Here is an 11,375-nt window from a genome sequence, read left to right as displayed (position 1 = left end):
TTGATCTGCATTCTAACTTTTAACAGTTCTTTCGCAGGAGGTAGATAGAATTATTTGTCATAAGTCCTTCAGAATTGTCCTGGATCATTGTATTGCTGAGAGTAGCTGAGTCTTTTCACAGTTGATCATCTTACAAATATTGCTATTATTATGTACAGTATTCTTCTGGTTCTGCTTGTTTCACTTTGCATCAGTTCATGTAGGTCTTTCCAGCTTTTTCAGAAATCATCCTGCTCATTCTTTCTTGTAGCACAATAGTATTTTGCCACCATCATATACCATCCTCAGATGATGGATATCCCATCAATTTCCAATTCTTTGCCACCACAGAAAGAGCTGCTATAAATATTTTTGTAGAAGTAGGTCTTTCCCTTTTTTTTTTTTTTTTTTAATGATTTCTTTGGGATACAGACCTAGTGGTAGTATTATTGTATCAAAAGGTATGCACAGTTTTATAGTCCTTGGGCATAGTTCCAAAATGCCCTCCAGAATATTCTTATCCCCAAAACTGGGGTCTTTGAGTTTATCAAACACTAAGTTGCTAAGGTCGTTTACCTCTGTATATTGTGTATCTAATTTATTCCATTGATCCACCATTCTATTTCTTTGTAAGTGTACCAGACTTTTTTGATGATTACTGCTTTATAGTACAGTTTGATATCTGGTGCTTCTAGGTCATCTTTCACTTTTTTTTTCAATAACTCCCTTGATATTCTTGACCTTTTGTTCTTCCATATGAATTTTGTTATTACTTTTTCTAGTTCTATAAAACAATCTTTCAGTAGTTTGATTAGTATGACAGTAAATAAATTAATTAAAATGTTTCATTTTAATTTTATTAGCTCAGCCTACCCATGAGCAATTCATTTTTTTCCAGTTGGTTAGATCTGACTTCATATGTGTAAAAAGTTTTTTTTTTTTTGTAATTTTGTTCATATAATTCTTGTGTTTGTCTTAGAGAGTATATTCCCAGGTATTCTGTATTATCTAGAATTATTTTAAATGAAATTTCTCTTTCTCTCTCTTGCTGCTAGGCTTTGTTGGTAATATATGTAAATACTGATTATTATGTGGGTTTATTTTGTATTCTGCAGCTTTGCTAAAGTTAATAATTATTTCAACTAGTTTTTTTATATATAGTCTCCTCCATCTCATTTTCCCCTTTTAATCCTGCTCTTTCTCTCTCCTTTCACTGTCACTCCTCACAAGTGTTTTGCTTTTAATCATCACACCTCTCTTCCCTGTCCTTTCTAGTGATCATGTTTTTTTAATGCATAAAATCAAGTACAGAGAATTACATGGGAAATCTATTTAATACGATTATCAGGATTTTTAGAAAAAATATTAAATTTAATGTGGTAATATCAAGAGTACTAATTGTCCATGCTCTCTTCTGAATGACCTTCTTTCTTCCATGTATTAAAAAAATCCCTTAACTTCCATCTTATTATCCATACTGTGTGTTGGTTCCAAGGTAGTAAAGTGGTAAGGGCTAGACAATGAGGATTAAGTGACTTGCCCAGGGTCATACATATAGGAATTATCTAAACACATATTTGAATGCAGGACTTTCTGTCTCTAGGCCTGGTTCTCTATTCACCTAGCTAACTCCTCTTCCATTAAAAAAAAATAATTCAGTGATGCTTTTTGAAAACTTTTTTTCTCCTTTTTATTTTGGCATCACCACCACACCTCCCCCTGACCCCTCTTCCTTCCACTATCCCATATTAGTCTCTCTCTACCATCCACCTTGAAAGAATAAAAGACCTCCATTACACCAGTTTCCTAGGATGTGTAGTGACTAAAAATCTGAACTTGGAGTCTAGAAAACCTGAGTTCTAATTTTGACTCAAAATATTCACTAGCTGTATGACTCTGGCCAAGGCTTTTGAAGTCTTTCAGCCTTAGTTTCTTGATCTGTAAAATTAGGATGATAATAGCACCTATCTTATAGGGTTGTTGTAAAGACCAAATCAGATAATATGAAAAGCATTTTTTGTGATATATTTTAATTTTATTTTATTATCCCTCATAATTTTAATTACAAGACAATATATTTTAGCATATTCAAAGTGAATGTAATATTACATAATGTATTCAATTTTATTGGCTTCCATATTTTTCTTTTTTCTTTCTTTTTTAGAAAATTTTCCATGGTTACGTGATTCATGTTCTTACTTTCCCCTTCACCCCACTCCCCCCACCCCATAGCTGTCGTGCATTTCCACTGGTTTTAACATGTGTCATCTATCAAGACCTATTTCCATATTATTGATAGTTAGTTGCACTGGTGTGGTCGTTGCAAATCTATATCCCCAGTCATGTCCGCATCAACCCGTGTTCAAGCAGTTGTTTTTCTTCTGTTTCCACTCCTGTAGTTCTTCCTCTGAATGTGGGTAGCGTTCTTTTCCATAAGTCTCTCAGAATTGTCCTGGGTCATTGCATTGCTGCTCGTACAGAAGTACATTACATTCGATTTTACCACAGTGTATCTGTCTTTGTGTATAATGTTCTGGTTCTGCTCCTTTCACTCTGCATCAGTTCCTGGAGGTCTTTCCAATTCACATGGAATTCCTCCAGTTTATTATTCCTTTGAGCACAATAGTATTCCATCACCAGTATATACCACAATTTGTTCAGCCATTCCCCAATTGAAGGACATACCCTCGTTTTCCAGTTTTTTTGCCACCACAAAAAGTGTGGCTATAAATATTTTCATACAAGTCTGTTTATCTATGATCTCTTTGTGGTACAAACCCAGCAGTGCTATGGCTGGATCAAAGGGCAGGCATTCTTTTATAGTCCTTTGAGCTTAGTTCCAAATTGCCACCCAGAATGGTTGGATCAGTTCACAACTCCACCCGCAATGCATTAATGTTTATTATTACCCTCCCTGCTATCATTTTAGCCAATCTGCTAGGTATAAGGTGGTACCTCAGAGTTGTTTTGATTTGCATGAAAAGCATTTTGTAAACCCTAATTCCCTATGCAGTTGTTAGCTATTATTGCCCTCTTCACTGGACACACTCTATACCTCATGTGAAGCCTGCTACATATTTCTCCATTGCTCTTTGGTCTATTCACAATGGTGTTCCAAGATGTGCAACCATACAATTTCAGCAGAGGTATAATTGTATAAAAATTATGGGTTACCAATAGGAGCGTACTGTTAAATGTTTAACAATTGGCTTTTTGTGGGGAGCAGGGGGAGGAAATGTACTTCAACACACTATTAATATTTTCTCCATCACTTTTGTAAGTCTACACAATGGACAGAACAATAAATCAAGCTCTGATTTGTAGCATTTACTGATTTCTGAGGCACAGATGCTCATACTAGATAGTGAACAATCTGCTTTCATGAGCTGGTTTGGGCTGCCTCTAGCACTGTACACTTGAGTCCAGCCTAGTAACCCAATCAGAAATTCACTGGCAATTGTGACATACCCAAAGGATTGCTGGGAGCATATTCTTACTGTTATGCCATTTTTTCTTGAACAAAGTAAAAATATTCTGTTTCATGGACTATTTGACCATCAAAGGAAAAAATGTTTCTTTTCCCCCAGTACCTGTGACAGATTTAGGATAGCAAAAGTTACAATGCTTTAGTCTTAGAATCTCATAATAACTTTGACATAACTTGATTATTGATTATTCAGAATGCTAATAATCAAAGGTTCCACTGGATCCTCTTCACTTTTCTGTTACTCTTTTTGTAAGCTTTTAAAAATAGATTCTCATCCAAAGGCTTTATGAGAAGAAAGGGGGATTGAAGAAATTTAAAATGGGGAAATGATGGTGGCTTTTTCCTGATGCAGATTTAACAAGGGTTATTTCATTTTGTTTGGGATGACATGGAAAAAACTAAGAAGGAGTGGGATGGGAGGAGCAAGGCATTGAATTTTTGTATAGAACAAAACATTTGTCTTTGGGTCAGGCTCAGAGAAGAAAAGCTAAATCTGGATTATAATGAGTGGGGATGTGATACATTCTTCTTCTGATAGTAAATTTGGATGAAGAGGATACTTGCCTGGGCGAAAAAAATGAAGCAACCTAACATCCAGCAATGACTTTAATTATAAGGATAGAGCTGTTTACATCTGAACATTGTCAGGGACAATTGTTACCATAATACAATGTGATCGTGTTTCAGTTAAGAGAAGAAAGGAAAATGGTGGTGAAATATAAAGATATTATAATCATTGGATCAAATTACAAGGAAGAGCAAACCACCCCAGAAAGCTGAAAATTGCTTCAGTTATAATTTCAAATGAACGGAACTTGGATCTTCTATCTTGCCAATGTGATGACTCAGAACATAGCTCTTATGTGAATATGCCAGGAGGCTATCCAAAATATTTCCAAGTTAACCATTGTTTCCTTTATAATTATTCACAAGGAGGAAAAGGAAGACAAATTAATTTCCCAACTTAAATAGATAAATTTCATTAAACTCATATTTTACCATGGGGTAGCTGACTTCAGAGGCAAGAAGACTAGGGCTTGAGATCTCTCTCTGATACACACTGACTGCTGCATTCTGGGCAAGTCAGTTTATCTCTCAATGCTCTAGAAAACTCTCTATGACTAAGTTTCAGAGAAGATGCTGACCTATATTGTTAGAGGGAATTTCCTTATTTGGAAGGAATATGCCAATGAAATGACAGATCCTAGAATCTAGCTAGGTGAAACCATAGTGTAGAAAGCCCCAGCCTTAGAGTCAGGAAGACTTATCTTCCTGAGTTCAAATCTAGCCTCAGACACTTATTGTTTGACCCTGGGTAAGTCACTTAACCTATTTCCTTCAGTTTTCTTATCTGTTAAAATGAGCTGGAGAAGGAAATGGCAAACCATTCCAGCATTTTTGCCAAGAAAACTGCAATGGGGTCACAAAGAGTCAGATATAACTGAAACAACTGAACAATAACACCATTCATTTTTAAAAAGCTATCATCTGAGTTTTGGGTAAAAACAGTTTAGAGAGAGTAGTTAGATGAGAAAAAAAAAATAGCCATATAAGGAACTAGCATGGTACAATGCATTAAGTGTTTGGTTCCAGAATCAGAACTTTTATTCAAATACCATCTGCTAGCTCTGAAGTCAGAATATTTGGGTTCAAATTCTGCCAGTGTCACCATTTTGTGTGACTTTGAATGAGTTATTTAATCTCCTCTGTTTCCTTATCTATAAAATGAGAAGGTTGGACTGAGTGGCTTATATGGTCACAGAATCACAGAATTTGAGATTTGGAGGGTATAGTAGTCATACACAAAAGGAATCTCTACTATAACATGTCCTTTAAAACATACCCTTTGTTTGAAGACCTTCAAGGAGAGGGTATCCACCATCTCTGGAGGCAGTCCATTCCACTGTTGGACAGCTACAATTGTTAGTTTTTCCTGAAATTAAGTCTAAATTTACCCCCATTTGCAACTGTAACCTATTTATTACTATTGGTTCTGTCCTTTGGGACCAAACAGAATAATTTGAATCTTTCCTCTGCACAACAGCCCTTCAAAATATGTACATGAAATCTTATCTTTTTCTGGTTGCCTTCCTCTGTATACCATTCAGTTTGTCAAAGTCTCTAAAACATGGTACCCAGAAACTGAACAGAATACTCTAGAGTTCTGAGGAAAGCAGAGAACAAAGAACTATCACTATCACTTCCTTATTCCTGGAACCTATAAACTTCTTAATGCAGGCCTGGAAGCATTCACTTTTTCAGATTTCACTTCATATGACCACTAAAGATTGTCTTCAGGACTTAGAACCAGGCCTTCCCTATTTTATGCTTATAAAGTTATTTTTGGTTTGTTTTCTTTTTTGTACCCAGGCACAAAACTTTACATTTATCCCTACTGAATTTCTCTTTAACAGACGCAATTCAATGATCTCTTCCATTTTAGTGAGAGTCTTTTGGATCTTGACTTTATCCTCCAGTAGTTTTGCTATCTTTCCTATCTTTGGGTTATCTGTGAATTCAATGAGCCTGTGCTTTTCCAAGTCAATGAATTTTTTCTTAAAGAGTCCTTCCAGTAAATGAATAATTTTGATTGTAGTAAATTAAAACGTTTTTGTAGAAACAAAACCAATGCCACCAAAATTAGAAGTGAAGCAACAAACTGGGGAAAAAAATTTACAACAAAATTATTTGACAAAAGCCTAATTTCCCAAATATATAAGGAACTAAGTCAAATGTACAAGAAATCAAGCCATTCCCCAATTGACACATGTTCAAAGCATATGAATAGGCAGTTTTCAGATGAAGAAATCAAAACTATCAATAATCACATGAAAAAGTGTTCTAAATCCCTCTTGATTAGAGAAATGGAAATTAAAAAAACTCTGAGGTACCACCTCACATCTAACAGATTGGCCAATATGACAACAAAGGAAAATAATACATGTTGGAGAGGATGTGGCAAAATTGGGACACTAATACACTGCTGATGGAGTTGTGAATTGATCCAACCATTCTAGAAGGCAATTTGAAATTATGCCCAAAGGACTTTAAAAAAATGCATACCCTTTGATCCAGCAATACCACTACTAGGTTTGTACCCCAAAGAGATAATAAAGAAGGGTTGAACAAAAATATTCATAGCTGGGGGCAGCTGGGTAGCTCAGTGGATTGAGAGCCAGGCCTAGAGACGGGAGGTCCTAGGTTCAAATCCGGCCTCAGATACTTCCCAGCTGTGTGATCCTGGGCAAATCACTTGACCCCCACTGCCCACCCTTACAACTCTTCCACTGAGGAGCCAATACACAGAAGTTAAGGGTTAAAAAAACAAAAAAACAAAACAAAAAAAAAATATTCATAGCTGCAGTATTTGTGGTGGAAAAAAATTGGAAAACGAGGAGGTGTCTCTTGATTGGGAAATGGCTAAACAAATTGCAGTATCTGATGGTGAAGGAATAATATTGTGCTATAAGGAATGATGAACTGGAAGATTTTTTTTCTTTTTTTTTTCATTGATTCATTAAGAAAATTTTTCCATGGTTACATGATTCATGTTCTTTCCCTCCCATCCTCCCACCCCCTCCCATAGCCAACACACAATTCTACATGCGTCATTGATCAAGACCTATTTCCAAATTATTGATAGTTGCACTAGGATGATTGTTTTGAGTCTATATCCCCAATCATATCCCCATCGAACCATGTGATCAAGCAGTTGTTTTTCTTCTGTGTTCTTTCTCTGGATGTGGTTAGTTTTCTTTCTCATAAGTCCCTCAGAATTGTTCTGGATCATTGCATGGCTGCTAGTAGAGAAGTCCATTATGTTCGATTGTGTCACAGTGTATCTGTCTCTGTGTATAATCTTGTCCTGGTTCTGCTCCTTTCACTCTGCATCAATTCCTAGAGATCTTTCCAGTTCACATGAAATTCCTCCAATTCATTATTCCTTTTAGCACAATAGTATCCCATCACCATCAGAAACCACAATTTGTTCAGCCATTCCCCAATTGAAGGGCATCCTCTCATTTTCCAATTTTTTTGCCACCATAAAGAGTGTGGCTATAACTATTTCTGTATAAGTCTTTTTCCTTTTTAACTCTTTAGGATACCCTAAACCCAGCAGTGATGTGGCTGTATCGAAGGGCAGGCAGTCTTTTAGCACCCTTTGGGCATAGTTCCAAATTGTCATCCAGAATGACTGGATCAATTCACAACTCCACTAGCAATGCATTAATATCCCTATTTTGCTACATCCCCTTGAACTGGAGGATTTCTATATGAGCTGGAAGAACCTCCATGACCTGATGCAGAGTGAAATGAGCAGAGCCAAGAGAATATTGTATACAGAAAGTGAAACATATGGAATAATTGAATGTAATGGACTTTACTAGCAGCAATGCAATGATCCAGAACAATCCCAAAGGACTTATAAGAAAGAACATTATCCACATCCAGAGAAAGAACTGTGAGAGTAGAAATGCAGAAGAAAAACATATGACTTATCACATATCACTTGTTTGTATGGGTATATGATTTGAGGTTTGGGCTTTAAAAGATTGCTCTATAGCAAAAATTGATAATATAGAAATGGGTATCAAGTGATAACAAGAAAATGAATCATGTAAACATGGAAAAATCTTTAGAAATAAATAAACAATTAAAGCATTAAAAAAAAGGACACCATTTAAATGCAGATATATGTATCCTAAAGAGTTAATAAGGAAAAAGACTTATACAAAAATATATTTTTAATATTCCATCTCTATCTCTATGTGCTTTTGCTTATTCCCCTTTTTACCTTAAACTTTCTAACAATATTCTCATTGCCTTTTCTGTTTCTGTATCATTGGCAGTACTTAATATCAAAATAGGTGCCAGGTTTTAATCCAATTATGGAAAACTACATAGGGTCATATATTTTCGAGCTGGGATTTTAGAGATTGTCTAGACTGGAGGTGGCTGTAAGGACTAGTTTGCAACTGCTGCTTTTGTCAATCACATGCCTTTTTCCAAAATTCCAAACTATCCTTGCACACTAGTCCTTAAATAGCAATCAAAGGACTTGCAATACTCCAGAACGTTGGGAAATAGTTGACAAAAAAAATACAATGAAATATATTTACAATAAAATATTACAATTAAATTACAATTTACACTTTAAAATTAATTACAATTAAATTACAATTAAATATTACAATTAAAATTACCAAAATATTTGGCTGGCAGAGATTCTTATATATATGTATATATATGTGTGTATATATATATCAGTGGCACCCTTTCTATTTCAGTTTGTCACCACCGATATAAGCTAACCTCTCCATAAGGAAAATGTCCTAGAGTTTAAGCGTGATCTAAACAGGGGTTACATAACTAATAAGTGACAATGTGAGGTTTCAACCCCAGGTCTTCCAGATTGATATCTAGAACAATTTCCAGTGTTCCTTCCTGTAAGGAAAGAGGAGAAAAGAGCTGTAATTTATTAGATTTTATTTTAATTTGTTAATATTTTACTTAAATGTCCTAGGAAAAGAATGGTATTAATTTTAGGTAGTATTAATTGCTTTAAGTTTGTTTAGAGGGGGCAGCTCGGTAGCATAGTAGATAGAAAGCCAGAAGGACCTGGGTGCAAATCTGACCTCAGATACTTTTTAGCTATGTGACCCTGGGCAAATTACCTGCCCCCAAATTGCCTAGCCCTTACCTCTCCTGTCTTAAAATTAAAACTAAGAGAGAATGTAAGGATATTTAAAAAATTTATTTAGAGACTTCATTATTTATTTAGAGATGAAGACTCATGTTACCATAATCAAAGAATGATTCTCTTCCATTTGAGAGAGTGCGGTTCCAACTCTTCCAAAGGGTCCATAGACTCCAACAGGTGACAGGAATACTGAATTATCAACATCATCACTGTCATCATTTTCAATGACTATTGCAGCACAGTGAATATACTGTATTAGGGCAGCTGTAAAAATTAGCACAGGCCCATAGAGCTTGGAAGAAATTAGGTCAGTGCTAAAATAAATCAGATTGTAGGCCAGGGAGCCTTATTGAAAATGGAAAATTGAGTTTAGCAGCTAGTATTAGTGCTTATTCTCAAATTAATACATTGTTTGTAATTGTGACAGAAGTGAGAATTTTGATTGTTAAGATGCTTTGCTCCAAGCTAGCATATTTTTTGAGTGTTTATAATGCTGTGCTTGGCATTATTCTGTTTACAAGGAAAATGAGGAATCTGTTAATCAGGAACTTTTATTTTAAGTAATATAAACTTGATTGGGAGTCTTTTAATGTACTAAAGCTATCTCTGAAAGCTGCCCTGGGACCCAGAATGAGGTATACTTTTGAGGATATAGCTGTGTTCATGTACTTTGCTTAAGACTGTTTGTCACAAGGGGTGGGTTAAAAAAATTAAATTTTTTTTGTACATTTTGATTTCTGAGCTGTCTCCCCCCGCCCACTTTTACTAGAGAAGGACACCATTTAAATACAGATATATGTGTTTATATATAGTGTGTAAAAACTATGCATACTTCTACTTATCAGCTCTTTTTCTAGAGGTGGAAAGCACCTTCTTTCACAGGTATTTTAGAGTTGATTTTGGATATTCATATTACTCAGAATAGCTTCGTCAATTCACAGTTGTTCTTTAAACATATGATTAATTCTTGTGGCTGCTGGAGGGACCACAGGGAGTAAGAGTGGCATTGTTATAAGGGGCTCTGGTTGCAGCTCATAAAAACTTCAAAGAAAAATGTAAAATGGTTTCAAGCCCAAAAAGAGCTCTTGGGATAGCTGAACAGGGACTTTAAAAATCAGTTAAGAGAGTTTAAGAACAATTAGGGAAAAAAATAAGAGTAATGCAAGGAAAGCAAGAAAATTATGTAAAGAACATAAATTGGACCGTGTACAGTGATCCCTCACCTATTGCAGGAGTTACATTCCAGAGACCCCCATCATAGGTGAAAATCTACAAAGTAGTGGTGTTATATTTATTTTATTATTCTTTGATGCTAAGCATCTTCCTCTAGTGCTTGGGTTTACTGCCAGAAGTCTTAGAGGGCTCAGAACATCTGGGTGGCATAGAGCTTAAAATAAATTCAAACTTTTATGAAAACTTCACGAAAACACACCACCACAGAGCAACAGTATGTGCAGTGATCAGACCTTGATGTGAAGTGGACAAGGAGAGATGCTGAAAGTATGGGCTCATTTGCCTGAGAGCAAACAAATTGATGCTACAGTTACTGAGCCAATCAACACCCAGGATACAGAACACAGTGCTGTGGTTGGTTGCCTTTCATTCCATCAGCCAATATGTGTAAGTACAATCTTAGGTTAGCAAACTTGCACAAGTGGTAGTGGCATACTGCATTTCCATTGGGTACAGTATGGTATTTCTCCACAAAATCCCTCCATATAGCGAAAACTCCATGGTACAGAATTAGATATATGTTTTTTAAAAACCCACAATACAGTGAAGCCGCAATAAGTGAACAATGATATATATAGAGATGACGGTACAAGGAGGAAGTAGGGGCTTTTCTTTGGAATTCTGGAATGAGTAGATGTGTGATTGGGGCCTGTTTTGGGAGTTGTGGGGTAGCAACAGCTAAGGGAGCTGCTGGCCATAATTTTGTGGCTAGTGCTTTATCCTTCTCTGGAATACTTTTAGCTATTTAATACATAATTAAAAATCAAGATACAGTCTCCAGCGAAGTTTAAACATAACAGATGAAGATAAATATTTAAAAAGGATGAAATAACTACCAATAAAACATTAAAAAGAAAAAAGAAGAGAAAAATAAGTTCAGAAGAGGACACAAATGGAAATTGTTTTATTCCTTTATTGAATACTACATACATTTTTTTAAGCCCTTACTTTCTGTCTTAGTAACAACTCTAAGAC

This window comes from Gracilinanus agilis, chromosome 5 (assembly GCF_016433145.1).
Source record: "Gracilinanus agilis isolate LMUSP501 chromosome 5, AgileGrace, whole genome shotgun sequence".
NCBI lineage: Eukaryota > Metazoa > Chordata > Mammalia > Didelphimorphia > Didelphidae > Gracilinanus > Gracilinanus agilis.
The sequence above is the reverse complement of the archived record's forward strand: the minus strand, read 5'-3'. Positions refer to the sequence as shown.